At 43.5% G+C, this 26,745-nt stretch overlaps 71 non-coding genes across 71 annotated transcripts; all 71 read left to right on the top strand.

Moving 5' to 3' along the window:
* Positions 1–66: 66 nt before the first annotated feature.
* Positions 67–139, top strand: trnav-uac (transfer RNA valine (anticodon UAC)). The gene has a single exon. It is a non-coding gene; the product is annotated as a tRNA-Val (tRNA).
* A 96-nt stretch (positions 140–235) lies between these two features.
* trnav-cac (transfer RNA valine (anticodon CAC)) lies at positions 236–308 on the top strand. The gene has a single exon. It is a non-coding gene; the product is annotated as a tRNA-Val (tRNA).
* Positions 309–397: 89 nt separating this feature from the next.
* Positions 398–470, top strand: trnav-aac (transfer RNA valine (anticodon AAC)). Its single transcript has one exon. It is a non-coding gene; the product is annotated as a tRNA-Val (tRNA).
* Positions 471–1,047: 577 nt separating this feature from the next.
* On the top strand, positions 1,048–1,120 carry trnav-aac (transfer RNA valine (anticodon AAC)). The gene has a single exon. It is a non-coding gene; the product is annotated as a tRNA-Val (tRNA).
* A 252-nt stretch (positions 1,121–1,372) lies between these two features.
* trnav-aac (transfer RNA valine (anticodon AAC)) lies at positions 1,373–1,445 on the top strand. The gene has a single exon. It is a non-coding gene; the product is annotated as a tRNA-Val (tRNA).
* An 89-nt stretch (positions 1,446–1,534) lies between these two features.
* Positions 1,535–1,607, top strand: trnaa-ugc (transfer RNA alanine (anticodon UGC)). The gene has a single exon. It is a non-coding gene; the product is annotated as a tRNA-Ala (tRNA).
* A 252-nt stretch (positions 1,608–1,859) lies between these two features.
* On the top strand, positions 1,860–1,932 carry trnav-cac (transfer RNA valine (anticodon CAC)). Its single transcript has one exon. It is a non-coding gene; the product is annotated as a tRNA-Val (tRNA).
* Positions 1,933–2,021: 89 nt separating this feature from the next.
* trnav-aac (transfer RNA valine (anticodon AAC)) lies at positions 2,022–2,094 on the top strand. Its single transcript has one exon. It is a non-coding gene; the product is annotated as a tRNA-Val (tRNA).
* A 252-nt stretch (positions 2,095–2,346) lies between these two features.
* On the top strand, positions 2,347–2,419 carry trnav-cac (transfer RNA valine (anticodon CAC)). The gene has a single exon. It is a non-coding gene; the product is annotated as a tRNA-Val (tRNA).
* An 89-nt stretch (positions 2,420–2,508) lies between these two features.
* On the top strand, positions 2,509–2,581 carry trnav-aac (transfer RNA valine (anticodon AAC)). The gene has a single exon. It is a non-coding gene; the product is annotated as a tRNA-Val (tRNA).
* Positions 2,582–2,670: 89 nt separating this feature from the next.
* On the top strand, positions 2,671–2,743 carry trnav-aac (transfer RNA valine (anticodon AAC)). The gene has a single exon. It is a non-coding gene; the product is annotated as a tRNA-Val (tRNA).
* Positions 2,744–2,839: 96 nt separating this feature from the next.
* On the top strand, positions 2,840–2,912 carry trnav-uac (transfer RNA valine (anticodon UAC)). Its single transcript has one exon. It is a non-coding gene; the product is annotated as a tRNA-Val (tRNA).
* Positions 2,913–3,170: 258 nt separating this feature from the next.
* Positions 3,171–3,243, top strand: trnav-aac (transfer RNA valine (anticodon AAC)). Its single transcript has one exon. It is a non-coding gene; the product is annotated as a tRNA-Val (tRNA).
* A 415-nt stretch (positions 3,244–3,658) lies between these two features.
* On the top strand, positions 3,659–3,731 carry trnav-cac (transfer RNA valine (anticodon CAC)). Its single transcript has one exon. It is a non-coding gene; the product is annotated as a tRNA-Val (tRNA).
* An 89-nt stretch (positions 3,732–3,820) lies between these two features.
* trnal-uaa (transfer RNA leucine (anticodon UAA)) lies at positions 3,821–3,891 on the top strand. The gene has a single exon. It is a non-coding gene; the product is annotated as a tRNA-Leu (tRNA).
* Positions 3,892–3,981: 90 nt separating this feature from the next.
* On the top strand, positions 3,982–4,054 carry trnav-cac (transfer RNA valine (anticodon CAC)). The gene has a single exon. It is a non-coding gene; the product is annotated as a tRNA-Val (tRNA).
* Positions 4,055–4,143: 89 nt separating this feature from the next.
* On the top strand, positions 4,144–4,216 carry trnav-aac (transfer RNA valine (anticodon AAC)). Its single transcript has one exon. It is a non-coding gene; the product is annotated as a tRNA-Val (tRNA).
* A 252-nt stretch (positions 4,217–4,468) lies between these two features.
* Positions 4,469–4,541, top strand: trnav-aac (transfer RNA valine (anticodon AAC)). The gene has a single exon. It is a non-coding gene; the product is annotated as a tRNA-Val (tRNA).
* Positions 4,542–4,793: 252 nt separating this feature from the next.
* Positions 4,794–4,866, top strand: trnav-cac (transfer RNA valine (anticodon CAC)). The gene has a single exon. It is a non-coding gene; the product is annotated as a tRNA-Val (tRNA).
* A 258-nt stretch (positions 4,867–5,124) lies between these two features.
* On the top strand, positions 5,125–5,197 carry trnav-uac (transfer RNA valine (anticodon UAC)). The gene has a single exon. It is a non-coding gene; the product is annotated as a tRNA-Val (tRNA).
* A 96-nt stretch (positions 5,198–5,293) lies between these two features.
* trnal-caa (transfer RNA leucine (anticodon CAA)) lies at positions 5,294–5,366 on the top strand. The gene has a single exon. It is a non-coding gene; the product is annotated as a tRNA-Leu (tRNA).
* A 415-nt stretch (positions 5,367–5,781) lies between these two features.
* trnav-uac (transfer RNA valine (anticodon UAC)) lies at positions 5,782–5,854 on the top strand. The gene has a single exon. It is a non-coding gene; the product is annotated as a tRNA-Val (tRNA).
* An 89-nt stretch (positions 5,855–5,943) lies between these two features.
* Positions 5,944–6,016, top strand: trnav-cac (transfer RNA valine (anticodon CAC)). Its single transcript has one exon. It is a non-coding gene; the product is annotated as a tRNA-Val (tRNA).
* A 902-nt stretch (positions 6,017–6,918) lies between these two features.
* trnav-uac (transfer RNA valine (anticodon UAC)) lies at positions 6,919–6,991 on the top strand. Its single transcript has one exon. It is a non-coding gene; the product is annotated as a tRNA-Val (tRNA).
* Positions 6,992–7,080: 89 nt separating this feature from the next.
* Positions 7,081–7,153, top strand: trnav-cac (transfer RNA valine (anticodon CAC)). The gene has a single exon. It is a non-coding gene; the product is annotated as a tRNA-Val (tRNA).
* Positions 7,154–7,243: 90 nt separating this feature from the next.
* Positions 7,244–7,316, top strand: trnav-uac (transfer RNA valine (anticodon UAC)). Its single transcript has one exon. It is a non-coding gene; the product is annotated as a tRNA-Val (tRNA).
* Positions 7,317–7,406: 90 nt separating this feature from the next.
* Positions 7,407–7,479, top strand: trnav-cac (transfer RNA valine (anticodon CAC)). Its single transcript has one exon. It is a non-coding gene; the product is annotated as a tRNA-Val (tRNA).
* An 89-nt stretch (positions 7,480–7,568) lies between these two features.
* On the top strand, positions 7,569–7,641 carry trnav-aac (transfer RNA valine (anticodon AAC)). The gene has a single exon. It is a non-coding gene; the product is annotated as a tRNA-Val (tRNA).
* A 96-nt stretch (positions 7,642–7,737) lies between these two features.
* trnal-caa (transfer RNA leucine (anticodon CAA)) lies at positions 7,738–7,810 on the top strand. The gene has a single exon. It is a non-coding gene; the product is annotated as a tRNA-Leu (tRNA).
* Positions 7,811–7,899: 89 nt separating this feature from the next.
* trnav-aac (transfer RNA valine (anticodon AAC)) lies at positions 7,900–7,972 on the top strand. The gene has a single exon. It is a non-coding gene; the product is annotated as a tRNA-Val (tRNA).
* A 253-nt stretch (positions 7,973–8,225) lies between these two features.
* Positions 8,226–8,298, top strand: trnav-uac (transfer RNA valine (anticodon UAC)). The gene has a single exon. It is a non-coding gene; the product is annotated as a tRNA-Val (tRNA).
* Positions 8,299–8,387: 89 nt separating this feature from the next.
* On the top strand, positions 8,388–8,460 carry trnav-cac (transfer RNA valine (anticodon CAC)). Its single transcript has one exon. It is a non-coding gene; the product is annotated as a tRNA-Val (tRNA).
* A 414-nt stretch (positions 8,461–8,874) lies between these two features.
* On the top strand, positions 8,875–8,947 carry trnav-aac (transfer RNA valine (anticodon AAC)). The gene has a single exon. It is a non-coding gene; the product is annotated as a tRNA-Val (tRNA).
* Positions 8,948–9,201: 254 nt separating this feature from the next.
* trnav-cac (transfer RNA valine (anticodon CAC)) lies at positions 9,202–9,274 on the top strand. Its single transcript has one exon. It is a non-coding gene; the product is annotated as a tRNA-Val (tRNA).
* Positions 9,275–10,010: 736 nt separating this feature from the next.
* trnav-aac (transfer RNA valine (anticodon AAC)) lies at positions 10,011–10,083 on the top strand. The gene has a single exon. It is a non-coding gene; the product is annotated as a tRNA-Val (tRNA).
* An 89-nt stretch (positions 10,084–10,172) lies between these two features.
* trnaa-ugc (transfer RNA alanine (anticodon UGC)) lies at positions 10,173–10,245 on the top strand. The gene has a single exon. It is a non-coding gene; the product is annotated as a tRNA-Ala (tRNA).
* A 252-nt stretch (positions 10,246–10,497) lies between these two features.
* trnav-cac (transfer RNA valine (anticodon CAC)) lies at positions 10,498–10,570 on the top strand. The gene has a single exon. It is a non-coding gene; the product is annotated as a tRNA-Val (tRNA).
* An 89-nt stretch (positions 10,571–10,659) lies between these two features.
* Positions 10,660–10,732, top strand: trnav-aac (transfer RNA valine (anticodon AAC)). The gene has a single exon. It is a non-coding gene; the product is annotated as a tRNA-Val (tRNA).
* A 252-nt stretch (positions 10,733–10,984) lies between these two features.
* Positions 10,985–11,057, top strand: trnav-cac (transfer RNA valine (anticodon CAC)). Its single transcript has one exon. It is a non-coding gene; the product is annotated as a tRNA-Val (tRNA).
* An 89-nt stretch (positions 11,058–11,146) lies between these two features.
* Positions 11,147–11,219, top strand: trnav-aac (transfer RNA valine (anticodon AAC)). Its single transcript has one exon. It is a non-coding gene; the product is annotated as a tRNA-Val (tRNA).
* Positions 11,220–11,308: 89 nt separating this feature from the next.
* Positions 11,309–11,381, top strand: trnav-aac (transfer RNA valine (anticodon AAC)). Its single transcript has one exon. It is a non-coding gene; the product is annotated as a tRNA-Val (tRNA).
* Positions 11,382–11,477: 96 nt separating this feature from the next.
* On the top strand, positions 11,478–11,550 carry trnav-uac (transfer RNA valine (anticodon UAC)). The gene has a single exon. It is a non-coding gene; the product is annotated as a tRNA-Val (tRNA).
* Positions 11,551–12,296: 746 nt separating this feature from the next.
* Positions 12,297–12,369, top strand: trnav-cac (transfer RNA valine (anticodon CAC)). The gene has a single exon. It is a non-coding gene; the product is annotated as a tRNA-Val (tRNA).
* Positions 12,370–12,458: 89 nt separating this feature from the next.
* trnal-uaa (transfer RNA leucine (anticodon UAA)) lies at positions 12,459–12,529 on the top strand. Its single transcript has one exon. It is a non-coding gene; the product is annotated as a tRNA-Leu (tRNA).
* A 90-nt stretch (positions 12,530–12,619) lies between these two features.
* trnav-cac (transfer RNA valine (anticodon CAC)) lies at positions 12,620–12,692 on the top strand. Its single transcript has one exon. It is a non-coding gene; the product is annotated as a tRNA-Val (tRNA).
* An 89-nt stretch (positions 12,693–12,781) lies between these two features.
* On the top strand, positions 12,782–12,854 carry trnav-aac (transfer RNA valine (anticodon AAC)). The gene has a single exon. It is a non-coding gene; the product is annotated as a tRNA-Val (tRNA).
* Positions 12,855–13,106: 252 nt separating this feature from the next.
* On the top strand, positions 13,107–13,179 carry trnav-aac (transfer RNA valine (anticodon AAC)). Its single transcript has one exon. It is a non-coding gene; the product is annotated as a tRNA-Val (tRNA).
* Positions 13,180–13,431: 252 nt separating this feature from the next.
* On the top strand, positions 13,432–13,504 carry trnav-cac (transfer RNA valine (anticodon CAC)). The gene has a single exon. It is a non-coding gene; the product is annotated as a tRNA-Val (tRNA).
* A 258-nt stretch (positions 13,505–13,762) lies between these two features.
* trnav-uac (transfer RNA valine (anticodon UAC)) lies at positions 13,763–13,835 on the top strand. The gene has a single exon. It is a non-coding gene; the product is annotated as a tRNA-Val (tRNA).
* Positions 13,836–13,931: 96 nt separating this feature from the next.
* Positions 13,932–14,004, top strand: trnal-caa (transfer RNA leucine (anticodon CAA)). The gene has a single exon. It is a non-coding gene; the product is annotated as a tRNA-Leu (tRNA).
* Positions 14,005–14,419: 415 nt separating this feature from the next.
* trnav-uac (transfer RNA valine (anticodon UAC)) lies at positions 14,420–14,492 on the top strand. Its single transcript has one exon. It is a non-coding gene; the product is annotated as a tRNA-Val (tRNA).
* Positions 14,493–14,581: 89 nt separating this feature from the next.
* On the top strand, positions 14,582–14,654 carry trnav-cac (transfer RNA valine (anticodon CAC)). The gene has a single exon. It is a non-coding gene; the product is annotated as a tRNA-Val (tRNA).
* A 739-nt stretch (positions 14,655–15,393) lies between these two features.
* trnav-uac (transfer RNA valine (anticodon UAC)) lies at positions 15,394–15,466 on the top strand. Its single transcript has one exon. It is a non-coding gene; the product is annotated as a tRNA-Val (tRNA).
* An 89-nt stretch (positions 15,467–15,555) lies between these two features.
* Positions 15,556–15,628, top strand: trnav-cac (transfer RNA valine (anticodon CAC)). Its single transcript has one exon. It is a non-coding gene; the product is annotated as a tRNA-Val (tRNA).
* A 90-nt stretch (positions 15,629–15,718) lies between these two features.
* trnav-uac (transfer RNA valine (anticodon UAC)) lies at positions 15,719–15,791 on the top strand. Its single transcript has one exon. It is a non-coding gene; the product is annotated as a tRNA-Val (tRNA).
* A 90-nt stretch (positions 15,792–15,881) lies between these two features.
* trnav-cac (transfer RNA valine (anticodon CAC)) lies at positions 15,882–15,954 on the top strand. The gene has a single exon. It is a non-coding gene; the product is annotated as a tRNA-Val (tRNA).
* Positions 15,955–16,043: 89 nt separating this feature from the next.
* trnav-aac (transfer RNA valine (anticodon AAC)) lies at positions 16,044–16,116 on the top strand. The gene has a single exon. It is a non-coding gene; the product is annotated as a tRNA-Val (tRNA).
* A 252-nt stretch (positions 16,117–16,368) lies between these two features.
* On the top strand, positions 16,369–16,441 carry trnav-aac (transfer RNA valine (anticodon AAC)). The gene has a single exon. It is a non-coding gene; the product is annotated as a tRNA-Val (tRNA).
* A 254-nt stretch (positions 16,442–16,695) lies between these two features.
* trnav-cac (transfer RNA valine (anticodon CAC)) lies at positions 16,696–16,768 on the top strand. Its single transcript has one exon. It is a non-coding gene; the product is annotated as a tRNA-Val (tRNA).
* A 739-nt stretch (positions 16,769–17,507) lies between these two features.
* Positions 17,508–17,580, top strand: trnav-uac (transfer RNA valine (anticodon UAC)). Its single transcript has one exon. It is a non-coding gene; the product is annotated as a tRNA-Val (tRNA).
* Positions 17,581–17,669: 89 nt separating this feature from the next.
* Positions 17,670–17,742, top strand: trnav-cac (transfer RNA valine (anticodon CAC)). Its single transcript has one exon. It is a non-coding gene; the product is annotated as a tRNA-Val (tRNA).
* A 90-nt stretch (positions 17,743–17,832) lies between these two features.
* trnav-uac (transfer RNA valine (anticodon UAC)) lies at positions 17,833–17,905 on the top strand. Its single transcript has one exon. It is a non-coding gene; the product is annotated as a tRNA-Val (tRNA).
* A 90-nt stretch (positions 17,906–17,995) lies between these two features.
* Positions 17,996–18,068, top strand: trnav-cac (transfer RNA valine (anticodon CAC)). Its single transcript has one exon. It is a non-coding gene; the product is annotated as a tRNA-Val (tRNA).
* Positions 18,069–18,157: 89 nt separating this feature from the next.
* trnav-uac (transfer RNA valine (anticodon UAC)) lies at positions 18,158–18,230 on the top strand. Its single transcript has one exon. It is a non-coding gene; the product is annotated as a tRNA-Val (tRNA).
* A 96-nt stretch (positions 18,231–18,326) lies between these two features.
* Positions 18,327–18,399, top strand: trnal-caa (transfer RNA leucine (anticodon CAA)). Its single transcript has one exon. It is a non-coding gene; the product is annotated as a tRNA-Leu (tRNA).
* Positions 18,400–18,488: 89 nt separating this feature from the next.
* On the top strand, positions 18,489–18,561 carry trnav-aac (transfer RNA valine (anticodon AAC)). The gene has a single exon. It is a non-coding gene; the product is annotated as a tRNA-Val (tRNA).
* A 253-nt stretch (positions 18,562–18,814) lies between these two features.
* trnav-uac (transfer RNA valine (anticodon UAC)) lies at positions 18,815–18,887 on the top strand. The gene has a single exon. It is a non-coding gene; the product is annotated as a tRNA-Val (tRNA).
* An 89-nt stretch (positions 18,888–18,976) lies between these two features.
* On the top strand, positions 18,977–19,049 carry trnav-cac (transfer RNA valine (anticodon CAC)). The gene has a single exon. It is a non-coding gene; the product is annotated as a tRNA-Val (tRNA).
* Positions 19,050–19,138: 89 nt separating this feature from the next.
* trnav-aac (transfer RNA valine (anticodon AAC)) lies at positions 19,139–19,211 on the top strand. The gene has a single exon. It is a non-coding gene; the product is annotated as a tRNA-Val (tRNA).
* Positions 19,212–19,463: 252 nt separating this feature from the next.
* On the top strand, positions 19,464–19,536 carry trnav-aac (transfer RNA valine (anticodon AAC)). Its single transcript has one exon. It is a non-coding gene; the product is annotated as a tRNA-Val (tRNA).
* A 904-nt stretch (positions 19,537–20,440) lies between these two features.
* On the top strand, positions 20,441–20,513 carry trnam-cau (transfer RNA methionine (anticodon CAU)). The gene has a single exon. It is a non-coding gene; the product is annotated as a tRNA-Met (tRNA).
* Positions 20,514–26,745: the final 6,232 nt, after the last annotated feature.

The following is a 26,745-nucleotide window of genomic DNA, read 5'->3' as shown; positions in this document are numbered from 1 at the left end:
GTAATTCAAGCAGTACACTGGGTTGAGAAATGGTTGGACCTGCTACCAACTTTAGTTTAAGTAGTTGTTTCCATAGTGTAGTGGTTATCACATTCGCCTTACAGGCGAAAGGCCCCCAGTTCGAAACTGGGTGGAAACAGAATACTCTTTCTGTTTTGTTATCTGAATTGTTCTTCAAGCAGTGCACTGGGTCCGGATTCTGTTGGGCCTGCTACCAAATTAGGTTGAAGGAGTTGTTTCCATAGTGTAGTGGTTATCACGTTTGCCTCACACGCGAAAGGTCCCCAGTTAATAACTGGGTGGAAACAGAATACTCTTCGTTATTTGACTTGTAGTTCAAGCAGCACACTGGGTTGAGAAATGGTTGGACCTGCTACCAAATTTATTTTAAGTAGTTGTTTCCATAGTGTAGTGGTTATCACATTCGCCTAACATGCGAAAGGCCCCCAGTTCAAAACTGGGTGGAAACAGAATACTCTTTGTTATTTGACTTGTAGTTCAAGCAGTACACTGGGTTGGGAAATATCTGGGTCTGCTACCAAATTTGGGTTTAAGTAGTTGTTTCCATAGTGTAGTGGTTATCACGTCTGCCTAACACGTGAAAGGCCCCCAGTTCATTACTGGGTGGAAACAGAATACTCTTTGTTATTTGACTTGTAGTTCAAGCAGTACACTAGGTTGAGAAATGGTTGGACCTGCTACCAAATTTAGTTTAAGTAGTTGTTTCCATAGTGTAGTGGTTATCACATTCGCCTAACACGCGAAAGGCCCCCAGGTCGAAACTGGGTGGAGACAGAATACTCTTTGTTATTTGACTTGTAGTTCAAGCATTACACTGGTTTGGGAAATGATTGGGTCTGCTACCAAATTAGGGTCAAAGTAGTTGTTTCCATGGTGTAGTGTTTATCACATTCGCCTTACACGCGGAAGGCCCCCATTCCGAAACTGGGTGGAAACAGAATACTCTTTGTTATTTGACTTGTAGTTCAAGCAGTACACTAGGTTGAGAAATGGTTGGACCTGCTACCAAATTTAGTTTAAGTAGTTGTTTCCATAGTGTAGTGGTTATCACATTCGCCTAACACGCGAAAGGCCCCCAGTTCGAAACTGGGTGGAAACAGAATACTCTTTGTTATTTGACTTGTAGTTCAAGCAGTACACTGGGTTGGGAAACGATTGGGTCTGCTACCAAATTTGGGTGGAAGTAGTTGTTTCCACAGTGTAGTGGTTATCTTGTTCGCCTTACACGTGAAAGGCCCCCAGTTCATAACTGGGTGGAAACAGAATACTCTTTGTTATTTGACTTGTAGTTCAAGCAGTACCCTAGGTTGAGAAATGGTTGGACCTGCTACCAAATTTAGTTTAAGTAGTTGTTTCCATAGTGTAGTGGTTATCACGTTCGCCTAACACGCGAAAGGCCCCCAGTTCGAAACTGGGTGGAAACAGACTACTCTTGGTTATACGACTTGTATTTAAAGCAGTACACTGGGTTGGGAAATGATTGGGTCTGCTACCAACTTTAGCTGAAGTATTTGTTTCTATAGTGTAGTGGTTATCATGTTCGCCTTGCACGTGAAAGGCCCGCAGTTCAAAACTGGGTGGAAACAGAATACTCTTCGTTATTTGACTTGTAGTTCAAGCAGCACACTGGGTTGAGAAATGGTTGGACCTGCTATCAAATGTATTTTAAGTAGTTGTTTCCATAGTGTAGTGGTTATCACATTCGCCTAACACGCGAAAGGCCCCCATTTCGAAACTGGGTGGAAACAGAATACTCTTTGTTATTTGACTTGTAGTTCAAGCAGTACACTGGGTTGGGAAATGATTGGGTCTGCTACCAAATTTGGGTTGAAGTAGTTGTTTCCATAGTGTAGTGGTTATCACGTTCGCCTCACATGCGAAAGGTCCTCAGTTCGAAACTGGGTGGAAACAGTCTATGCATTGTTTATTGACTTGTAATTCAAGCAGTACACTGGGTTGAGAAATGGTTGGACCTGCTACCAACATTAGTTTAAGTAGTTGTTTCCATAGTGTAGTGGTTATCACATTCGCCTAACACGCGAAAGGCCCCCAGTTCGAAACTGGGTGGAAACAGAATACTCTTTGTTATTTGACTTATAGTTCAAGCAGTACACTGGGTTGGGAAATATTTGGGTCTGCTACCAAATTTAGTTGAAGGAGATGTTTCCATAGTGTAGTGGTTATCACATTCGCCTAACACGCGGAAGGCCCCCATTTCAAAACTGGGTGGAAACAGAATACTCTTTGTTATTTGACTTGTAGTTCAAGCAGTACACTGGATTGGGAAATGATTGGGTCTGCTACCAAATTTGGGTTGAAGTAGTTGTTTCCATAGTGTAGTGGTTATCACGTTTGCCTCACACGCGAAAGGTCCCCAGTTAATAACTGGGTGGAAACAGAATACTCTTCGTTATTTGACTTGTATTTCAAGCAGCACACTGGGTTGAGAAATGGTTGGACCTGCTACCAAATTTATTTTAAGTAGTTGTTTCCATAGTGTAGTGGTTATCACATTCGCCTAACACGCGAAAGGCCCCCAGTTCAAAACTGGGTGGAAACAGACTATGCTTTGTTATTTGACTTGTAATTCAAGCAGTACACTGGGTTGAGAAATGGTTGGAACTGCTACCAACTTTAGTTTAAGTAGTTGTTTCCATAGTGTAGTGGTTATCACATTCGTCTAACACGCGAAAGGCCCCTAGTTCGAAACTGGGTGGAAACAGAATACTCTTTCTGTTTTGTTATTTGACTTGTAATTCAAGCAGTACACTGGGTTGAGAAATGGTTGGACCTGCTACCAACTTTAGTTTAAGTAGTTGTTTCCATAGTGTAGTGGTTATCACATTCGCCTTACTCGCGAAAGGCCCCCAGTTCGAAACTGGGTGGAAACAGTATACTCTTTCTGTTTTGTTATCTGAATTGTTCTTCAAGCAGTGCACTGGGTCGGGATTCTGTTGGGCCTGCTACCAAATTAGGTTGAAGGAGTTGTTTCCATAGTGTAGTGGTTATCACGTTTGCCTCACACGCGAAAGGTCCCCAGTTAATAACTGGCTGGAAACGGAATACTCTTCGTTATTTGACTTGTAGTTCAAGCAGCACACTGGGTTGAGAAATGGTTGGACCTGCTACCAAATTTATATTAAGTAGTTGTTTCCATAGTGTAGTGGTTATCACATTCGCCTAACACGCAAAAGGCCACCAGTTCGAAACTGGTTGGAAACAGAATACTCTTTGTTATTTGACTTGTAGTTCAAGCAGTACACTGGATTTGGAAATATCTGGGTCTGCTACCAAATTTGGGTTTAAGTAGTTGTTTCCACAGTGTAGTTGTTATCACGTCTGCCTAACACGTGAAAGGCCCCCAGTTCATAACTGGGTGGAAACAGAATACTCTTTGTTATTTGACTTGTAGTTCAAGCAGTGCACTGGTTTGGGAAATGATTGGGTCTGCTACCAATTTAGGGTCAAAGTAGTCGTTTCCATAGTGTAGTGGTTATCACGTCTGCCTAACACGTGAAAGGCCCCCAGTTCATAACTGGGTGGAAACAGAATACTCTTTGTTATTTGACTTGTAGTTCAAGCAGTACACTGGGTTGGGAAATATTTGGGTCTGCTACCAAATTTAGTTGCAGGAGATGTTTCCATAGTGTAGTGGTTATCACGTTCGCCTCACACGCGAAAGGTCCCCAGTTCGAAACTGGGTGGAAACAGACTATGCTTTGTTATTTGAATTGTAATTCAAGCAGTACACAGGGTTGAGAAATGGTTGGACCTGCTACCAACATTAGTTTAAGTAGTTGTTTCCATAGTGTAGTGGTTATCACATTCGCCTAACACGAAAGGCCCCCAGTTCGAAACTGGGTGGAAACAGAATACTCTTTGTTATTTGACTTGTAGTTCAAGCAGTACACTGGGTTGGGAAATGATTGGGTCTGCTACCAAATTTGGGTTGAAGTAGTTGTTTCCATAGTGTAGTGGTTATCACGTTTGCCTCACACGCGAAAGGTCCCCAGTTAATAACTGGGTGGAAACAGATTACTCTTCGTTATTTGACTTGTAATTCAAGCAGTACACTGGGTTGAGAAATGTTTGGACCTGCTACCAAATTTATTTTAAGTAGTTGTTTCCATTGTGTAGTGGTTATCACATTCGCCTAACACGCGAAAGGCCCCCAGTTCGAAACTGGGTGGAAACAGAATACTCTTTGTTATTTGACTTGTAGTTCAAGCAGTACACTGGGTTGGGAAATATCTGGGTCTGCTACCAAATTTGGGTTTAAATAGTTGTTTCCATAGTGTAGTGGTTATCACGTCTGCCTAACACGTGAAAGGCCCCCAGTTCATAACTGGGTGGAAACAGAATACTCTTTGTTATTTGACTTGTAGTTCAAGCAGTACACTAGGTTGAGAAATGGTTGGACCTGCTACCAAATTTGGTTTAAGTAGTTGTTTCCATAGTGTAGTGGTTATCACATTCGCCTAACACGCGAAAGGCCCCCAGTTCGAATTTGGGTGGAAACAGAATACTCTTTGTTATTTGACTTGTAGTTCAAGCAGTACACTAGGTTGAGAAATGGTTGGACCTGCTACCAAATTTAGTTTAAGTAGTTGTTTCCATAGTGTAGTGGTTATCACATTCGCATAACACGCGAAAGGCCCCCAGTTCGAAACTGGGAGGAAACAGAATACTCTTTGTTATTTGACTTGTAGTTCAAGCAGTACACTGGGTTGGGAAATGATTGGGTCTGCTACCAAATTTGGGTTGAAGTAGTTGTTTCCATAGTGTAGTGGTTATCACATTCGCCTCACACGCGAAAGGTCCCCAGTTCGAAACTGGGTGGAAACAGACAATGCTTTGTTATTTGACTTGTAATTCAAGCAGTACACTGGGTTGAGAAATGGTTGGACCTGCTACCAACTTTAGTTTAAGTAGTTGTTTCCATAGTGTAGTGGTTATCACATTCGCCTAACACGCGAAAGGCCCGTAGTTCGAAACTGGGTGGAAACAGAATACTCTTTCTGTTTTGTTATTTGACTTGTAATTCAAGCAGTACACTGGGTTGAGAAATGGTTGGACCTGCTACCAACTTTTGTTTAAGTAGTTGTTTCCATAGTGTAGTGGTTATCACATTCGCCTTACACGCGAAAGGCCCCCAGTTCGAAACTGGGTGGAAACAGAATACTCTTTCTGTTTTGTTATCTGAATTGTTCTTCAAGCAGTGCACTGGGTCGGGATTCTGTTGGGCCTGCTACCAAATTAGGTTGAAGGAGTTGTTTCCATAGTGTAGTGGTTATCACGTTTGCCTCAAACGCGAAAGGTCCCCAGTTAATAACTGGGTGGAAACGGAATACTCTTCGTTATTTGACTTGTAGTTCAAGCAGCACACTGGGTTGAGAAATGGTTGGACCTGCTACCAAATTTATATTAAGTAGTTGTTTCCTTAGTGTAGTGGTTATCACATTCGCCTAACACGCGAAAGGCCCCCAGTTCAAAACTGGGTGGAAACAGAATACTCTTTGTTATTTGACTTGTAGTTCAAGCAGTACACTGGATTGGGAAATATCTGGGTCTGCTACCAAATTTGGGTTTAAGTAGTTGTTTCCACAGTGTAGTGGTTATCACGTCTGCCTAACACGTGAAAGGCCCCCAGTTCATAACTGGGTGGAAACAGAATACTCTTTGTTATTTGACTTGTAGTTCAAGCAGTACACTGGTTTGGGAAATGATTGGGTCTGCTACCAATTCAGGGTCAAAGTAGTCGTTTCCATAGTGTAGTGGTTATCACGTTTGCCTTACACGCGAAAGGCCCCCAGTTCGAAACTGGGTGGAAACAGAATACTCCTTGTTATTTGACTTGTAGTTCAAGCAGTACACTGGGTTGGGAAATATTTGGGTCTGCTACCAAATTTAGTTGAAGGAGATGTTTCCATAGTGTAGTGGTTATCACGTTCGCCTCACACGCGAAAGGTCCCCAGTTCGAAACTGGGTGGAAACAGAATACTCTTTGTTATTTGACTTGTAGTTCAAGCAGTACACTGGGTTGGGAAATATTTGGGTCTGCTACCAAATTTGGGTTTAAGTAGTTGTTTCCATAGTGTAGTGGTTATCACGTCTGCCTAACACGTGAAAGGCCCCCAGTTCATAACTGGGTGGAAACAGACTACTCTTTGTTATTTGACTTGTAGTTCAAGCATTAAACTGGGTTGAGAAATGGTTGGACCTGCTACCAACTTTAGTTTAAGCAGTTGTTTCCATGGTGTAGTGGTTATCACATTCGCCTAACACGTAAAAGGACCCCAGTTCGAAACTGGGTGGAAACAGAATACTCATTGTTATTTGACTTGTAGTTCAAGCAGTACACTGGGTTGGAAAATGATTGGGTCTGCTACCAACTTTAGCTGAAGTATTTGTTTCTATAGTGTAGTGGTTATCATGTTTGCCTTGCACGTGAAAGGCCCGCAGTTCAAAACTGGGTGGAAACCGAATACGCTTTGTAATTTGACTTGTAGTTCAAGAAGTACACTGGGTTGGGAAATATCTGGGTCTGCTACCAAATTTGGGTTTAAGTAGTTGTTTCCATAGTGTAGTGGTTATCACGTCTGCCTAACACGTGAAAGGCCCCCAGTTCATAACTGGGTGGAAACAGAATACTCTTTGTTATTTGACTTGTATTTCAAGCAGTACACTGGGTTGAGAAATGGTTGGACCTGCTACCAAATTTATTTTAAGTAGTTGTTTCCATAGTGTAGTGGTTATCACATACGCCTAACACGTGAAAGGCCCCCAGTTCGAAACTGGGTGGAAACAGAATACTCTTTGTTATTTGACTTGTAGTTCAAGCAGTACACTGGTTTGGGAAATGATTGGGTCTGCTACCAAATTACGGTCAAAGTAGTTGTTTCCATAGTGTAGTGGTTATCACGTTCGCCTTACACGCGAAAGGCCCCCATTTTGAAACTGGGTGGAAACCGAATACTCTTTGTTATTTGACTTGTAGTTCAAGCAGTACACTGGTTGGGAATTGATTGGGTCTGCTACCAACTTTGGGTTGAAGTAGTTGTTTCCATAGTGTAGTGGTTATCACGTTCGCCTCACACGCGAAAGGTCCCCAGTTCGAAACTGGGTGGAAACAGAATATTCTTTGTTATTTGACTTGTACTTCAAGCAGTACACTGGTTTGGGAAATGATTGGGTCTGCTACCAAATTAGGGTCAAAGTAGTTGTTTCCATAGTGTAGTGGTTATCATGTTCGCCTTACACGCGCAAGGCCCCCATTTCGAAACTGGGTGGAAACAGAATACTCTTTGTTATTTGACTTGTAGTTCAAGCAGTACACTGGGTTGGGAAATGATTGGGTCTGCTACCAAATTTGGGTTGAAGTAGTTGTTTCCATAGTGTAGTGGTTATCATGTTCGCCTCACACGCGAAAGCTCCCCAGTTCGAAACTGGGTGGAAACAGACCATGCTTTGTTATTTGACTTGTAATTCAAGCAGTACACTGGGTTGAGAAATGGTTGGACCTGCTACCAACTTTAGTTTAAGCAGTTGTTTCCATAGTGTAGTGGTTATCACATTCGCCTAACACGCGTAAGGCCCCCAGTTCGAAACTGGGTGGAAACAGAATACTCTTTCTGTTTTGTTATCTGAATTGTTCTTCAAGCAGTGCACTGGGTCGGGTTTCTGTTGGGCCTGCTACCAAATTAGGTGGAAGGAGTTGTTTCCATAGTGTAGTGGTTATCACGTTTGCCTCAAACGCGAAAGGTCCCCAGTTAATAACTGGGTGGAAACGGAATACTCTTCGTTATTTGACTTATAGTTCAAGCAGCACACTGGGTTGAGAAATGGTTGGACCTGCTACCAAATTTATATTAAGTAGTTGTTTCCATAGTGTAGTGGTTATCACATTCGCCTAACACGCGAAAGGCCCCCAGTTCAAAACTGGGTGGAAACAGAATACTCTTTGTTATTTGACTTGTAGTTCAAGCAGTACACTGGATTGGGAAATATCTGGGTCTGCTACCAAATTTGGGTTTAAGTAGTTGTTTCCACAGTGTAGTGGTTATCACGTCTGCCTAACACGTGAAAGGCCCCCAGTTCATAACTGGGTGGAAACAGAATACTCTTTGTTATTTGACTTGTAGTTCAAGCAGTACACTGGTTTGGGAAATGATTGGGTCTGCTACCAATTCAGGGTCAAAGTAGTCGTTTCCATAGTGTAGTGGTTATCACGTTCGCCTTACACGCGAAAGGCCCCCAGTTCGAAACTGGGTGGAAACAGAATACTCCTTGTTATTTGACTTGTAGTTCAAGCAGTACACTGGGTTGGGAAATATTTGGGTCTGCTACCAAATTTAGTTGAAGGAGATGTTTCCATAGTGTAGTGGTTATCACGTTCGCCTCACACGCGAAAGGTCCCCAATTCGAAACTGGGTGGAAACAGACTATGCTTTGTTATTTGACTTGTAATTCAAGCAGTACACTGGGTTGAGAAATGGTTGGACCTGCTACCAGCTTTAGTTTAAGTAGTTGTTTCCATAGTGTAGTGGTTATCACATTCGCCTAACACGCCAAAGGCCCCCAGTTCGAAACTGGGTGGAAACAGAATACTCTTTGTTATTTGACTTGTAGTTCAAGCAGTACACTGGGTTGGGAAATATTTGGGTCTGCTACCAAATTTGGGTTTAAGTAGTTGTTTCCATAGTGTAGTGGTTATCACGTCTGCCTAACACGTGAAAGGCCCCCAGTTCATAACTGGGTGGAAACAGACTACTCTTTGTTATTTGACTTGTAGTTCAAGCAGTACACTAGGTTGAGAAATGGTTGGACCTGCTACCAAATTTAGTTTAAGTAGCTGTTTCCATAGTGTAGTGGTTATCACATTCGCCTAACACGCAAAAGGCCCCCAGTTCGAAACTGGGTGGAAACAGAATACTCTTTGTTATTTGACTTGTAGTTCAAGCAGTACACTGGTTAGGGAAATGATTGGGTCTGCTACCAAAATTAGGGTCAAAGTAGCTGTTTCCATACTGTAGTGGTTATCACGTTCGCCTTACACGCGCAAAGCCCCCATTTCGAAACTGGGTGGAAACAGAATACTCTTTGTTATTTGACTTGTAGTTCAAGCAGTACACTGGGTTGGGAAATGATTGGGTCTGCTACCAAATTTGGGTTGAAGTAGTTGTTTCCATAGTGTAGTGGTTATCACGTTCGCCTCACACGCGAAAGGCCCCCAGTTCATAACTGGGTGGAAACAGAATACTCTTTGTTATTTGACTTGTAGTTCAAGCATTAAACTGGGTTGAGAAATGGTTGGACCTGCTACCAACTTTAGTTTAAGCAGTTGTTTCCATGGTGTAGTGGTTATCACATTCGCCTAACACATAAAAGGCCCCCAGTTCGAAACTGGGTTGAAACAGAATACTCATTGTTATTTGACTTGTAGTTCAAGCAGTACACTGGGTTGGGAAATGATTGGGTCTGCTACCAACTTTAGCTGAAGTATTTGTTTCTATAGTGTAGTGGTTATCATGTTCGCCTTGCACGTGAAAGGCCCGCAGTTCAAAACTGGGTGGAAACCGAATACGCTTTGTAATTTGACTTGTAGTTCAAGAAGTACACTGGGTTGGGAAATATCTGGGTCTGCTACCAAATTTGGGTTTAAGTAGTTGTTTCCATAGTGTAGTGGTTATCACGTCTGCCTAACACGTGAAAGGCCCCCAGTTCATAACTGGGTGGAAACAGAATACTCTTTGTTATTTGACTTGTATTTCAAGCAGTACACTGGGTTGAGAAATGGTTGGACCTGCTACCAAATTTAGTTTAAGTAGTTGTTTCCATAGTGTAGTGGTTATCACATACGCCTAACACGCGAAAGGCCCCCAGTTCGAAACTGGGTGGAAACAGAATACTCTTTGTTATTTGACTTGTAGTTCAAGCAGTACACTGGTTTGGGAAACTGGGTCTGCTACCAAATTTGGGTTAAAGTAGTTGTTTCCGTAGTGTAGTGGTTATCACGTTCGCCTAACACGCGAAAGGCCCCCAGTTCGAAACTGGGTGGAAACAGACTACTCTTGGTTATACGACTTGTATTTAAAGCAGTACACTGGGTTGGGAAATGATTGGGTCTGCTACCAACTTTAGCTGAAGTATTTGTTTCTATAGTGTAGTGGTTATCATGTTCGCCTTGCACGTGAAAGGCCCGCAGTTCAAAACTGGGTGGAAACAGAATACTCTTCGTTATTTGACTTGTAGTTCAAGCAGCACACTGGGTTGAGAAATGGTTGGACCTGCTATCAAATGTATTTTAAGTAGTTGTTTCCATAGTGTAGTGGTTATCACATTCGCCTAACACGCGAAAGGCCCCCATTTCGAAACTGGGTGGAAACAGAATACTCTTTGTTATTTGACTTGTAGTTCAAGCAGTACACTGGGTTGGGAAATGATTGGGTCTGCTACCAAATTTGGGTTGAAGTAGTTGTTTCCATAGTGTAGTGGTTATCACGTTCGCCTCACATGCGAAAGGTCCTCAGTTCGAAACTGGGTGGAAACAGTCTATGCATTGTTTATTGACTTGTAATTCAAGCAGTACACTGGGTTGAGAAATGGTTGGACCTGCTACCAACATTAGTTTAAGTAGTTGTTTCCATAGTGTAGTGGTTATCACATTCGCCTAACACGCGAAAGGCCCCCAGTTCGAAACTGGGTGGAAACAGAATACTCTTTGTTATTTGACTTATAGTTCAAGCAGTACACTGGGTTGGGAAATATTTGGGTCTGCTACCAAATTTAGTTGAAGGAGATGTTTCCATAGTGTAGTGGTTATCACATTCGCCTAACACGCGGAAGGCCCCCATTTCAAAACTGGGTGGAAACAGAATACTCTTTGTTATTTGACTTGTAGTTCAAGCAGTACACTGGATTGGGAAATGATTGGGTCTGCTACCAAATTTGGGTTGAAGTAGTTGTTTCCATAGTGTAGTGGTTATCACGTTTGCCTCACACGCGAAAGGTCCCCAGTTAATAACTGGGTGGAAACAGAATACTCTTCGTTATTTGACTTGTATTTCAAGCAGCACACTGGGTTGAGAAATGGTTGGACCTGCTACCAAATTTATTTTAAGTAGTTGTTTCCATAGTGTAGTGGTTATCACATTCGCCTAACACGCGAAAGGCCCCCAGTTCAAAACTGGGTGGAAACAGACTATGCTTTGTTATTTGACTTGTAATTCAAGCAGTACACTGGGTTGAGAAATGGTTGGAACTGCTACCAACTTTAGTTTAAGTAGTTGTTTCCATAGTGTAGTGGTTATCACATTCGTCTAACACGCGAAAGGCCCCTAGTTCGAAACTGGGTGGAAACAGAATACTCTTTCTGTTTTGTTATTTGACTTGTAATTCAAGCAGTACACTGGGTTGAGAAATGGTTGGACCTGCTACCAACTTTAGTTTAAGTAGTTGTTTCCATAGTGTAGTGGTTATCACATTCGCCTTACTCGCGAAAGGCCCCCAGTTCGAAACTGGGTGGAAACAGTATACTCTTTCTGTTTTGTTATCTGAATTGTTCTTCAAGCAGTGCACTGGGTCGGGATTCTGTTGGGCCTGCTACCAAATTAGGTTGAAGGAGTTGTTTCCATAGTGTAGTGGTTATCACGTTTGCCTCACACGCGAAAGGTCCCCAGTTAATAACTGGCTGGAAACGGAATACTCTTCGTTATTTGACTTGTAGTTCAAGCAGCACACTGGGTTGAGAAATGGTTGGACCTGCTACCAAATTTATATTAAGTAGTTGTTTCCATAGTGTAGTGGTTATCACATTCGCCTAACACGCAAAAGGCCCCCAGTTCGAAACTGGTTGGAAACAGAATACTCTTTGTTATTTGACTTGTAGTTCAAGCAGTACACTGGATTTGGAAATATCTGGGTCTGCTACCAAATTTGGGTTTGAGTAGTTGTTTCCACAGTGTAGTTGTTATCACGTCTGCCTAACACGTGAAAGGCCCCCAGTTCATAACTGGGTGGAAACAGAATACTCTTTGTTATTTGACTTGTAGTTCAAGCAGTGCACTGGTTTGGGAAATGATTGGGTCTGCTACCAATTTAGGGTCAAAGTAGTCGTTTCCATAGTGTAGTGGTTATCACGTCTGCCTAACACGTGAAAGGCCCCCAGTTCATAACTGGGTGGAAACAGAATACTCTTTGTTATTTGACTTGTAGTTCAAGCAGTACACTGGGTTGGGAAATATTTGGGTCTGCTACCAAATTTAGTTGCAGGAGATGTTTCCATAGTGTAGTGGTTATCACGTTCGCCTCACACGCGAAAGGTCCCCAGTTCGAAACTGGGTGGAAACAGACTATGCTTTGTTATTTGAATTGTAATTCAAGCAGTACACAGGGTTGAGAAATGGTTGGACCTGCTACCAACATTAGTTTAAGTAGTTGTTTCCATAGTGTAGTGGTTATCACATTCGCCTAACACGAAAGGCCCCCAGTTCGAAACTGGGTGGAAACAGAATACTCTTTGTTATTTGACTTGTAGTTCAAGCAGTACACTGGGTTGGGAAATGATTGGGTCTGCTACCAAATTTGGGTTGAAGTAGTTGTTTCCATAGTGTAGTGGTTATCACGTTTGCCTCACACGCGAAAGGTCCCCAGTTAATAACTGGGTGGAAACAGATTACTCTTCGTTATTTGACTTGTAATTCAAGCAGTACACTGGGTTGAGAAATGTTTGGACCTGCTACCAAATTTATTTTAAGTAGTTGTTTCCATTGTGTAGTGGTTATCACATTCGCCTAACACGCGAAAGGCCCCCAGTTCGAAACTGGGTGGAAACAGAATACTCTTTGTTATTTGACTTGTAGTTCAAGCAGTACACTGGGTTGGGAAATATCTGGGTCTGCTACCAAATTTGGGTTTAAATAGTTGTTTCCATAGTGTAGTGGTTATCACGTCTGCCTAACACGTGAAAGGCCCCCAGTTCATAACTGGGTGGAAACAGAATACTCTTTGTTATTTGACTTGTAGTTCAAGCAGTACACTAGGTTGAGAAATGGTTGGACCTGCTACCAAATTTGGTTTAAGTAGTTGTTTCCATAGTGTAGTGGTTATCACATTCGCCTAACACGCGAAAGGCCCCCAGTTCGAATTTGGGTGGAAACAGAATACTCTTTGTTATTTGACTTGTAGTTCAAGCAGTACACTAGGTTGAGAAATGGTTGGACCTGCTACCAAATTTAGTTTAAGTAGTTGTTTCCATAGTGTAGTGGTTATCACATTCGCATAACACGCGAAAGGCCCCCAGTTCGAAACTGGGAGGAAACAGAATACTCTTTGTTATTTGACTTGTAGTTCAAGCAGTACACTGGGTTGGGAAATGATTGGGTCTGCTACCAAATTTGGGTTGAAGTAGTTGTTTCCATAGTGTAGTGGTTATCACATTCGCCTCACACGCGAAAGGTCCCCAGTTCGAAACTGGGTGGAAACAGACAATGCTTTGTTATTTGACTTGTAATTCAAGCAGTACACTGGGTTGAGAAATGGTTGGACCTGCTACCAACTTTAGTTTAAGTAGTTGTTTCCATAGTGTAGTGGTTATCACATTCGCCTAACACGCGAAAGGCCCGTAGTTCGAAACTGGGTGGAAACAGAATACTCTTTCTGTTTTGTTATTTGACTTGTAATTCAAGCAGTACACTGGGTTGAGAAATGGTTGGACCTGCTACCAACTTTTGTTTAAGTAGTTGTTTCCATAGTGTAGTGGTTATCACATTCGCCTTACACGCGAAAGGCCCCCAGTTCAAAACTGGGTGGAAACAGAATACTCTTTCTGTTTTGTTATCTGAATTGTTCTTCAAGCAGTGCACTGGGTCGGGATTCTGTTGGGCCTGCTACCAAATTAGGTTGAAGGAGTTGTTTCCATAGTGTAGTGGTTATCACGTTTGCCTCAAACGCGAAAGGTCCCCAGTTAATAACTGGGTGGAAACGGAATACTCTTCGTTATTTGACTTGTAGTTCAAGCAGCACACTGGGTTGAGAAATGGTTGGACCTGCTACCAAATTTATATTAAGTAGTTGTTTCCTTAGTGTAGTGGTTATCACATTCGCCTAACACGCGAAAGGCCCCCAGTTCAAAACTGGGTGGAAACAGAATACTCTTTGTTATTTGACTTGTAGTTCAAGCAGTACACTGGATTGGGAAATATCTGGGTCTGCTACCAAATTTGGGTTTAAGTAGTTGTTTCCACAGTGTAGTGGTTATCACGTCTGCCTAACACGTGAAAGGCCCCCAGTTCATAACTGGGTGGAAACAGAATACTCTTTGTTATTTGACTTGTAGTTCAAGCAGTACACTGGTTTGGGAAATGATTGGGTCTGCTACCAATTCAGGGTCAAAGTAGTCGTTTCCATAGTGTAGTGGTTATCACGTTTGCCTTACACGCGAAAGGCCCCCAGTTCGAAACTGGGTGGAAACAGAATACTCCTTGTTATTTGACTTGTAGTTCAAGCAGTACACTGGGTTGGGAAATATTTGGGTCTGCTACCAAATTTAGTTGAAGGAGATGTTTCCATAGTGTAGTGGTTATCACGTTCGCCTCACACGCGAAAGGTCCCCAGTTCGAAACTGGGTGGAAACAGAATACTCTTTGTTATTTGACTTGTAGTTCAAGCAGTACACTGGGTTGGGAAATATTTGGGTCTGCTACCAAATTTGGGTTTAAGTAGTTGTTTCCATAGTGTAGTGGTTATCACGTCTGCCTAACACGTGAAAGGCCCCCAGTTCATAACTGGGTGGAAACAGACTACTCTTTGTTATTTGACTTGTAGTTCAAGCATTAAACTGGGTTGAGAAATGGTTGGACCTGCTACCAACTTTAGTTTAAGCAGTTGTTTCCATGGTGTAGTGGTTATCACATTCGCCTAACACGTAAAAGGACCCCAGTTCGAAACTGGGTGGAAACAGAATACTCATTGTTATTTGACTTGTAGTTCAAGCAGTACACTGGGTTGGAAAATGATTGGGTCTGCTACCAACTTTAGCTGAAGTATTTGTTTCTATAGTGTAGTGGTTATCATGTTTGCCATGCACGTGAAAGGCCCGCAGTTCAAAACTGGGTGGAAACCGAATACGCTTTGTAATTTGACTTGTAGTTCAAGAAGTACACTGGGTTGGGAAATATCTGGGTCTGCTACCAAATTTGGGTTTAAGTAGTTGTTTCCATAGTGTAGTGGTTATCACGTCTGCCTAACACGTGAAAGGCCCCCAGTTCATAACTGGGTGGAAACAGAATACTCTTTGTTATTTGACTTGTATTTCAAGCAGTACACTGGGTTGAGAAATGGTTGGACCTGCTACCAAATTTATTTTAAGTAGTTGTTTCCATAGTGTAGTGGTTATCACGTTCGCCTTACACGCGAAAGGCCCCCATTTCGAAACTGGGTGGAAACCGAATACTCTTTGTTATTTGACTTGTAGTTCAAGCAGTACACTGGTTGGGAATTGATTGGGTCTGCTACCAACTTTGGGTTGAAGTAGTTGTTTCCATAGTGTAGTGGTTATCACGTTCGCCTCACACGCGAAAGGTCCCCAGTTCGAAACTGGGTGGAAACAGAATATTCTTTGTTATTTGACTTGTACTTCAAGCAGTACACTGGTTTGGGAAATGATTGGGTCTGCTACCAAATTAGGGTCAAAGCAGTTGTTTCCATAGTGTAGTGGTTATCATGTTCGCCTTACACGCGCAAGGCCCCCATTTCGAAACTGGGTGGAAACAGAATACTCTTTGTTATTTGACTTGTAGTTCAAGCAGTACACTGGGTTGGGAAATGATTGGGTCTGCTACCAAATTTGGGTTGAAGTAGTTGTTTCCATAGTGTAGTGGTTATCATGTTCGCCTCACACGCGAAAGCTCCCCAGTTCGAAACTGGGTGGAAACAGACCATGCTTTGTTATTTGACTTGTAATTCAAGCAGTACACTGGGTTGAGAAATGGTTGGACCTGCTACCAACTTTAGTTTAAGCAGTTGTTTCCATAGTGTAGTGGTTATCACATTCGCCTAACACGCGTAAGGCCCCCAGTTCGAAACTGGGTGGAAACAGAATACTCTTTGTTATTTGACTTGTAGTTCAAGCAGTACACTGGGTTGGGAAATATTTGGGTCTGCTACCAAATTTGGGTTTAAGTAGTTGTTTCCATAGTGTAGTGGTTATCACGTCTGCCTAACACGTGAAAGGCCCCCAGTTCATAACTGGGTGGAAACAGACTACTCTTTGTTATTTGACTTGTAGTTCAAGCAGTACACTAGGTTGAGAAATGGTTGGACCTGCTACCAAATTTAATTTAAGTAGCTGTTTCCATAGTGTAGTGGTTATCACATTCGCCTAACACGCAAAAGGCCCCCAGTTCGAAACTGGGTGGAAACAGAATACTCTTTGTTATTTGACTTGTAGTTCAAGCAGTACACTGGTTTGGGAAATGATTGGGTCTGCTACCAAAATTAGGGTCAAAGTAGCTGTTTCCATACTGTAGTGGTTATCACGTTCGCCTTACACGCGCAAAGCCCCCATTTCGAAACTGGGTGGAAACAGAATACTCTTTGTTATTTGACTTGTAGTTCAAGCAGTACACTGGGTTGGGAAATGATTGGGTCTGCTACCAAATTTGGGTTGAAGTAGTTGTTTCCATAGTGTAGTGGTTATCACGTTCGCCTCACACGCGAAAGGCCCCCAGTTCATAACTGGGTGGAAACAGAATACTCTTTGTTATTTGACTTGTAGTTCAAGCATTAAACTGGGTTGAGAAATGGTTGGACCTGCTACCAACTTTAGTTTAAGCAGTTGTTTCCATGGTGTAGTGGTTATCACATTCGCCTAACACATAAAAGGCCCCCAGTTCGAAACTGGGTTGAAACAGAATACTCATTGTTATTTGACTTGTAGTTCAAGCAGTACACTGGGTTGGGAAATGATTGGGTCTGCTACCAACTTTAGCTGAAGTATTTGTTTCTATAGTGTAGTGGTTATCATGTTCGCCTTGCACGTGAAAGGCCCGCAGTTCAAAACTGGGTGGAAACCGAATACGCTTTGTAATTTGACTTGTAGTTCAAGAAGTACACTGGGTTGGGAAATATCTGGGTCTGCTACCAAATTTGGGTTTAAGTAGTTGTTTCCATAGTGTAGTGGTTATCACGTCTGCCTAACACGTGAAAGGCCCCCAGTTCATAACTGGGTGGAAACAGAATACTCTTTGTTATTTGACTTGTATTTCAAGCAGTACACTGGGTTGAGAAATGGTTGGACCTGCTACCAAATTTAGTTTAAGTAGTTGTTTCCATAGTGTAGTGGTTATCACATACGCCTAACACGCGAAAGGCCCCCAGTTCGAAACTGGGTGGAAACAGAATACTCTTTGTTATTTGACTTGTAGTTCAAGCAGTACACTGGTTTGGGAAATGATTGGGTCTGCTACCAAAATACGGTCAAAGTAGTTGTTTCCATAGTGTAGTGGTTATCACGTTCGCCTTACACGCGAAAGGCCCCCATTTCGAAACTGGGTGGAAACCGAATACTCTTTGTTATTTGACTTGTAGTTCAAGCAGTACACTGGTTGGGAATTGATTGGGTCTGCTACCAACTTTGGGTTGAAGTAGTTGTTTCCATAGTGTAGTGGTTATCACGTTCGCCTCACACGCGAAAGGTCCCCAGTTCGAAACTGGGTGGAAACAGAATATTCTTTGTTATTTGACTTGTACTTCAAGCAGTACACTGGTTTGGGAAATGATTGGGTCTGCTACCAAATTAGGGTCAAAGTAGTTGTTTCCATAGTGTAGTGGTTATCATGTTCGCCTTACACGCGCAAGGCCCCCATTTCGAAACTGGGTGGAAACAGAATACTCTTTGTTATTTGACTTGTAGTTCAAGCAGTACACTGGGTTGGGAAATGATTGGGTCTGCTACCAAATTTGGGTTGAAGTAGTTGTTTCCATAGTGTAGTGGTTATCATGTTCGCCTCACACGCGAAAGCTCCCCAGTTCGAAACTGGGTGGAAACAGACCATGCTTTGTTATTTGACTTGTAATTCAAGCAGTACACTGGGTTGAGAAATGGTTGGACCTGCTACCAACTTTAGTTTAAGCAGTTGTTTCCATAGTGTAGTGGTTATCACATTCGCCTTACACGCGAAAGGCCCCCAGTTCGAAACTGGGTGGAAACAGAATACTCTTTCTGTTTTGTTATCTGAATTGTTCTTCAAGCAGTGCACTGGGTCGGGTTTCTGTTGGGCCTGCTACCAAATTAGGTTGAAGGAGTTGTTTCCATAGTGTAGTGGTTATCACGTTTGCCTCAAACGCGAAAGGTCCCCAGTTAATAACTGGGTGGAAACGGAATACTCTTCGTTATTTGACTTGTAGTTCAAGCAGCACACTGGGTTGAGAAATGGTTGGACCTGCTACCAAAATTATATTAAGTAGTTGTTTCCATAGTGTAGTGGTTATCACATTCGCCTAACACGCGAAAGGCCCCCAGTTCAAAACTGGGTGGAAACAGAATACTCTTTGTTATTTGACTTGTAGTTCAAGCAGTACACTGGATTGGGAAATATCTGGGTCTGCTACCAAATTTGGGTTTAAGTAGTTGTTTCCACAGTGTAGTGGTTATCACGTCTGCCTAACACGTGAAAGGCCCCCAGTTCATAACTGGGTGGAAACAGAATACTCTTTGTTATTTGACTTGTAGTTCAAGCAGTACACTGGTTTGGGAAATGATTGGGTCTGCTACCAATTCAGGGTCAAAGTAGTCGTTTCCATAGTGTAGTGGTTATCACGTTCGCCTTACACGCGAAAGGCCCCCAGTTCGAAACTGGGTGGAAACAGAATACTCTTTGTTATTTGCCTTGTAGTTCAAGCAGTACACTGGGTTGGGAAATATTTGGGTCTGCTACCAAATTTAGTTGAAGGAGATGTTTCCATAGTGTAGTGGTTATCACGTTCGCCTCACACGTGAAAGGTCCCCAGTTCGAAACTGGGTGGAAACAGACTATGCTTTGTTATTTGACTTGTAATTCAAGCAGTACACTGGGTTGAGAAATGGTTGGACCTGCTACCAGCTTTAGTTTAAGTAGTTGTTTCCATAGTGTAGTGGTTATCACATTCGCCTAACACGCGAAAGGCCCCCAGTTCGAAACTGGGCGGAAACAGAATACTCTTTGTTATTTGACTTGTAGTTCAAGCAGTACACTGGGTTGGGAAATATTTGGGTCTGCTACCAAATTTGGGTTTAAGTAGTTGTTTCCATAGTGTAGTGGTTATCACGTCTGCCTAACACGTGAAAGGCCCCCAGTTCATAACTGGGTGGAAACAGACTACTCTTTGTTATTTGACTTGTAGTTCAAGCAGTACACTAGGTTGAGAAATGGTTGGACCTGCTACCAAATTTAGTTTAAGTAGCTGTTTCCATAGTGTAGTGGTTATCACATTCGCCTAACACGCAAAAGGCCCCCAGTTCGAAACTGGGTGGAAACAGAATACTCTTTGTTATTTGACTTGTAGTTCAAGCAGTACACTGGTTTGGGAAATGATTGGGTCTGCTACCAAAATTAGGGTCAAAGTAGCTGTTTCCATACTGTAGTGGTTATCACGTTCGCCTTACACGCGCAAAGCCCCCATTTCGAAACTGGGTGGAAACATTATAAGCTTTGTTATACGACTTGTATTTCAAGCAGTACACTGGGTTGGGAAATGATTGGGTCTGCTACCAACTTTAGCTGAAGTATTTGTTTCTATAGTGTAGTGGTTATCATGTTCGCCTTGCACGTGAAAGGCCCGCAGGTCAAAACTGGGTGGAAACCGAATACTCTTTGTAATTTGACTTGTAGTTCAAGAAGTACACTGGGTTGGGAAATATCTGGGTCTGCTACCAAATTTGGGTTTAAGTAGTTGTTTCCATAGTGTAGTGGTTATCACGTCTGCCTAACACGTGAAAGGCCCCCAGTTCATAACTGGGTGGAAACAGAATACTCTTTGTTATTTGACTTGTAGTTCAAGCAGCACACTGGGTTGAGAAATGGTTGGACCTGCTATCAAATGTATTTTAAGTAGTTGTTTCCATAGTGTAGTGGTTATCACATTCGCCTAACACGCGAAAGGCCCCCATTTCGAAACTGGGTGGAAACAGAATACTCTTTGTTATTTGACTTGTAGTTCAAGCAGTACACTGGGTTGGGAAATGATTGGGTCTGCTACCAAATTAGGGTCAAAGTAGTTGTTTCCATACTGTAGTGGTTATCACGTTCGCCTTACACGCGCAAAGCCCCCATTTCGAAACTGGGTGGAAACAGAATACTCTTTGTTATTTGACTTGTAGTTCAAGCAGTACACTGGGTTGGGAAATGATTGGGTCTGCTACCAAATTTGGGTTGAAGTAGTTGTTTCCATAGTGTAGTGGTTATCACGTTCGCCTCATACGCGAAAGGCCCCCAGTTCATAACTGGGTGGAAACAGAATACTCTTTGTTATTTGACTTGTAGTTCAAGCAGTAAACTGGGTTGAGAAATGGTTGGACCTGCTACCAACTTTAGTTTAAGCAGTTGTTTCCATGGTGTAGTGGTTATTGGATTGGATTGGATTGGATAACTTTATTCATCCCGTATTCGGGAAATTTCGTTGTTCCAGTGGCAAGAGGGTGAGGATGCAGGAATAGGAAAGGCATTTTAGACATAAAAAGATAGGTAATAGATAGGTAATAAGTAGGTCAAGAAATAAATACATGAATAAATATATAATTAAATAAGCGTGTTGCTTAGGACATATATACATACATACATACACATAAATGTACATGCATGCATACGGTAGGTCTTAACACACAGCCATTTTTTTGTTAAAGAGCCTGACAGCTGATGGGAGGAAGGATCTGCGGAAGCGCTCCTTCCTGCAATGAGGGTGCCGCAGTCTATTGCTAAAGGAGCTTCGGAGGGACTCCACAGACTCATGCAGGGGGTGGGAGGTGCTGTCCATGATGGACATCATTCTGGTCAGCATCCTCCGCTCTCCCACTTCCTCCACAGAGTCCAAAGGACAGCCCAGAACAGAGCTGGCCCTCCTGACCAGCTTATTCAGCCTGTTCCTGTCCCTCTCCGTGCTCCCGCATCCCCAACAAAGCACTGCATAAAACACTGCAGAGGCCACCACAGTGTCGTAGAAAGTCCTCAGCAGTGCCCTGCACACTCCAAAGGACCGTAGACTCCTCAGTAGGTAGAGGCGGCTCTGGCCCCTTTTGTACAGGGCATCTGTGTTTGTGGACCAGTCTAGTTTGTTGTTGAGGTGAACACCCAGGTACTTAAAATTCTCCACGATTTCAATGTCTGTACCCTGGATGTTCACCTGAGTGGTCTGTTGAGGATTCCTCCGAAAATCGATGACCATTTCCTTTGTCTTACTGGTGTTGATGTAGAGGTGGTTTTGCCTACACCAGTCAACAAAGGCTGTGACGACTCCCCTGTACTCCAGGTCGTTCCCGTCCGTCACTCGTCCAACAATAGCGGTGTCGTCAGAGAACTTCTGGAGGTGGCAGGTGTCTGTATTATGTTTAAAGTCCGATGTGTAGAGGGAGAAGAGGAGTGGAGAGAGCACTGTGCCTTGTGGGGCCCCCGTGCTGCAAGCTACCACATCAGACGTACAGTCCTGGAGTCTCACATATTGTGGTCTGTCAGTGAGGAAGTCGATGATCCATGCGGCTAGGTGGTTCCTTACTCCAGCCTCTTCCAGTTTCCCTCTCAGTAGAACCGGCTGAATGGTGTTGAAGGCACTGGAGAGGTCAAAAAACATCATTCTCAGCGTGCTTCCCGCGTTCTCCAGGTGTGAAAGAGACCTGTGCATCAGGTAGGTGGTAGCATCTTCCACACCAATGCCTGGACGATAGGCGAACTGCAGAGGGTCCAGCTCTGCATTCATCAGGGGGCTGAGGTGATTGAGGATGATTCTCTCCAATGTCTTGATCAGGTGAGAGGTTAATGCTACCGGCCTGAAGTGGTTTGGCTCCCTGGGGTACGCAGTCTTAGGAACTGGGACCACGCAGGAAGTTTTCCACAAGGTGGGGACCTTCTGCAGACTGAGGCTGAGGTTGAAAATATGCAGAATCACTATACCAAGCTGATCCGCACACTCTCTCAGTAGTCTGGAGCTGAGGCCGTCTGGACCGGTAGCCTTCCTTGCCTCGATCTTCTTGAGCCGTTTTATCACCTGATCGACAGTAATGCAGAGACCGGTGGAAGAGGGGGAGGAAGAGGAGGAGGAGGAGAACGAGGGGGGAGTGTTGCTTCTGGTCTGGGGGGTCAGGGGAGTGGGGGCAGGACTGAATCTGTTAAAGAACTGATTCAGTTCATTGGCCCACTCCCTGCCGCCAGACTCCGGGTCTCTCTCGCTGTTGCCTCCATGGCCCGAAATAGTCCTCAAGCTCCTCCAGACCTCTTTGGTGTTGCCTCTCTGGAGTTGGTTCTCCAGCTTCCTCCTGTAGATGGTCTTACCCTTCCTTATCTCTCTCTTCAGCTCCTTCTGGACCATTTTCAGGCTCTCTTTCTCCCCAGACCTAAAAGCCCTCTTCTTCTTGTTCAGGAGGGCCCTTAGATCCCTGGTGACCCACGGCTTATTGTTGGAGAAACAACGGACCTTCTTGGAGGGTACAATGTTCTCAACACAGAAGTTAATATAATCTGTGATGCAGTGGGTCAAGCTGTCAATGTCATTACCATGGGAATTGCACAGCACCTCCCAGTCAGTGGTCTCAAAACAGTCCCTCAGTACCATGCTGGTCTCCTCGGTCCATCTTTGTATGATCCTCGTAGTAGGTTTTATTTTCCTCACCATAGGGATGTAGGTGGGGATCAGATGGACCAGGTTGTGGTCTGAGCGGCCCAGTGGGGGGAGGGGGACTGAGCTGTATGCCTCCTTTGTGTTGGCATATGTTACACCCTGCATTCGATCTTGACACACAGGGGGAAATAATCAGAACAGCGAGATGTTGTTGTTACTTCAATCCAAACTTTTACTGTAATAATTAACACAAAAACCCATAACATACAATTAAACCCATATATATACATTATCAACACGTTAGAACCCAAAACATAATGTACAATTACACCTATATATATATAAATATATATATTAGCAACACTTTAGAACCCAAAACACAATGCACACACACATTCGTTCAACACACGGTCATAACTTGTTATATCTTTTCCTTTTACAACTTCTAGTAGTCCTACTATCATTCAACAGGGTAAACAATGCAATATCAATAATATAAAATCCTTTCTATGACCGTTATAGACACTGTCAACGATAATGGTGGCCGAAGGTAGCGTGCTAAATGCTATTCCATGTGCGTGACCCGAGACTCTCACATTCACGCCCGTAATTCAAACGTAAATAAACATTAATAACCATTATCTCTTTTCTCACACGCTAAACAGTGTATATTACAAACCCCAAACTCAAACAACCTTTACAACAAACAGCATACCTTGACACACAGGGGGAAATAATCAGAACAGCGAGATGTTGTTGTTACTTCAATCCAAACTTTTACTGTAATGATTCAACACACCTCCCGTGCCTCAAGCTATTTGCTAAGACATCAATAATCGAATACCGATCTACTTTAACATGCCCCACACTTGCCATGTGGATCCAAGGATCACCAATCGAACACCGATACACACATTCAATCCAAACTCGTCATAGCTTCTTTACATGCAATCGTTAATAAATCAAACACTCTAGCATGTCACACTAATAAATCAAACACTCTAGTATGTCACACTAATAGATCAAACACTCTAGTATGTCACACTCTCCCCCACAAAAACAAATGTCGTCCCGACATCAGTATATTCCAAATATCTTCCCCTTGTTGGTTGTTATGCTGAACAGTCTAGCGAACTTGTCATTTCACATCCTCTTCTGTAAACTGATACTCATGAAAACTCCAGGCGGCAAGGGCCACAGTTCAAATATAATCCACAACTCGTACGGTCCACGTTCACTGGATGGAAACTGTAATCACAGTCGTAACAGTCCATGTTCGCATAATACATGCCACCCTTGTAGGCTCAAGCCCGTTGGAGTCCATACATAAAGGGTGGTTGAATGTAATATGGCTGCAGGTGTACTAACCAAGGAACCACTCCTGGTGCAGGGTAAGCAGGTAGCAGCTGATGTGGTGACTGAGTACTATAACAGGAGGGGACACCAAGCTGATCATAGGTCGTTCGTCGTGGTGGATGTCTCTCCCTTCTTGGCCGTTCATAAGTCAACGCCTCAGGTTCATTCACAGTGGTTGGCGGAGAGGTCTCTGATAAATGATCATCACGAGGATCTTCAACAGCCAGATTTGTTCCCTCACCAGGCAGGTCCTCCAGCTGATAGTAATCTTCTCGTTGTACTGGTCCGGAAGCAGGGCCCTTCACTTCGAGTCTCTGATTCGCTGGCAGTGGCCTGTGCTCAGACTCCATCCCTTGGGCATCTCTCTCATTTAGCACCTGGAGGGGCTCATAGTGAAAGTCATCTTCGTAACCACTGTCTTGGTCTGTCTCTTGAAGATGAGATACCGGCTGCTGTTTATTTCTCTCCATACTCTTGTCAATTTTTCCTCCTTCTGGTGTCAGGTTTTTTATCAGGATGCGCTCTCCTGGTTGTAGCACGGAGCTCCTCACTTTGGTGTCATAGTGCTTTTTACCTCGTTCTGCAGCTTTTCGTACACTCACGGTGGCAATGGTGTACGCCTCCTCCATCCCTTGTCTCCCTTTCTCCACTTTGGCCTTGTATAACTCCAGCTTGTCAGCTTTGATTGCGCGTTCTCTCAGCGCATCCAGTTCATCACGATAGGCGCGGGCTGCACGGGCGTCTACGAGCAGCTTCAAATTCTCCTGCTGGAGCCTCTTTATTTCTTCCTCCATGTTTTCCTGCTGGTGTCTGTTGTCTAGCAGTTGTCTATTCCTCTCTTCTAGCTCTTGTCTAAGTCGTCTGATCTTTGCCTTTGAATCGGTAGGTTCCACCATCAGGTGTTGCTGAGTTCCCACCTGCTGCTGTTGCATGCTGGGAGGATTGACGATGGCCAGTGGACTGGGTGTGCCACAAAGCACACGAACCACACCTTCCCTTTCCTGAGTTAGCTCTGCTATTGTCTCTTCTTTTAGTGGTCTGCCTCCTCGGATTTTACATCCAGCTTGGAAATGTTCTCCACTCCCACACCGATAACAATGTGTGCACTTCACATCTCGCCCTCCCTGCTGACAAGCACAACACCTTCTTGGGACATAAGCAGGGCGGCTAGTGTTCCAGGGGGTTGCTGGGGGCTTGCTGTAGTAATTTTGTTTTGCAAAAGGTGGCTGGGGCTCCCTAACTGGTCTTCTAACTGAAGGTGGGAGGTAGGACTGAGGCTGAAACATAGCCTGCTGTAGTGTCTCTCTGATCTGAGCTATCTCTGCACTGAGATCTTTAAGAGAAGCAACACTTGCCTTAAGTTCAGTCAACTCCGCTCGTACCTCACGGGACACTTTTGGTTTTTCTTCTCCAGGGCAATTGGTAGGTCGTAGTTCTTCTGAGTGCACCTTGCTAACATGTGTCGCTGCCTGTGGGGTACTAAACTTCTTTTTATTTCTCCTTTCTGTTTCATTAGCACAGGCTACATTTAACCGCTCTAGCAAAAGCTCATCTGAAGTCTTACAGTTCAGCAAGAGAGGCTGCATATCTACTCTAACACTGTCATTCTGGAGACCAGTGAGTATCGTGTGCAAGCACATACGCTGGACTAAACTTGGGTTGTACTGGATTCCTGATTCTGATTCTCGAGATGCAAACAGTACCTTCTGCCTAAGAACTAAGACTCGCATTAAGAAACTTTGAGGAGTCTCTTTGATATGCTGCACTTCTGAAGCTAACTGCACATAGAGGTCGGTAGCACTCCTTTCCTGAAAATGAGCGCGTAGGATGCGTTTGAGTGCGGGAAGAGTGAGGTTAGGTTTCTCTTCCAAATAATTACGTAGCCGCAAACTGGGGGAGATAGCTCTGATAACTGCATCAATAATTTCCACATCTAAGTAACCCCTATTCAGTCCATTTTCAATTTGATGAACAAGGCTGGAGAATGTCAGCTTGTCCCTCTGGCCTGGTTCACCTATTTGGCCGGCAATTTTGAAGTCCTTGCGCCAGTATGAGCTTGGCTGGGGCTGGGGAGACACACCCCCTTGAGGGCCCGCAGCATCTGGTAGCTGGGGCAAAGTTATTGGAGTCTCTTCCAATCTTGATCCTTGCTTTTCGTTTTCATCTATTTTGACTTCATGCTTCATATCTGATATTTTATCTTTCAGTTTCAACAATTCAGACATGCCTTCATCCTGCAGTTCCTCTAGTTCTTCTCTTTCTAGGTACTTTACAATGTGAGCCACTAATGACAGACGCGATTTCCGTTTAACACTTCTTAATATGTTAAGAAAATCACATATTTCCAGTAGGTTATTTTCCGTCAGGTTGTTCAATGTTCCTACCACCTCTTCGAGTAACTGTTCCATTTTGTTGACGATCTAGGAGCTCTGTTGACTGTACAGGAGTGAACTCTGAACTGGCACGTCTTTACTGTCCCTCTGATGATCTCGTAGGCCTCAGATGACAAGTACTCAACCGCCAACTTCCAGTTCTTCTTAAACAGCAACACCTCCTCTCACTGCC

The sequence above is a fragment of the Stigmatopora argus genome, chromosome 13 (genome assembly GCF_051989625.1).
Source record: "Stigmatopora argus isolate UIUO_Sarg chromosome 13, RoL_Sarg_1.0, whole genome shotgun sequence".
NCBI classification, from domain to species: Eukaryota; Metazoa; Chordata; class Actinopteri; order Syngnathiformes; family Syngnathidae; genus Stigmatopora; species Stigmatopora argus.
Note: the sequence above shows the minus strand (reverse complement) of the source record. Positions and strands in the feature narration are given on the sequence as shown.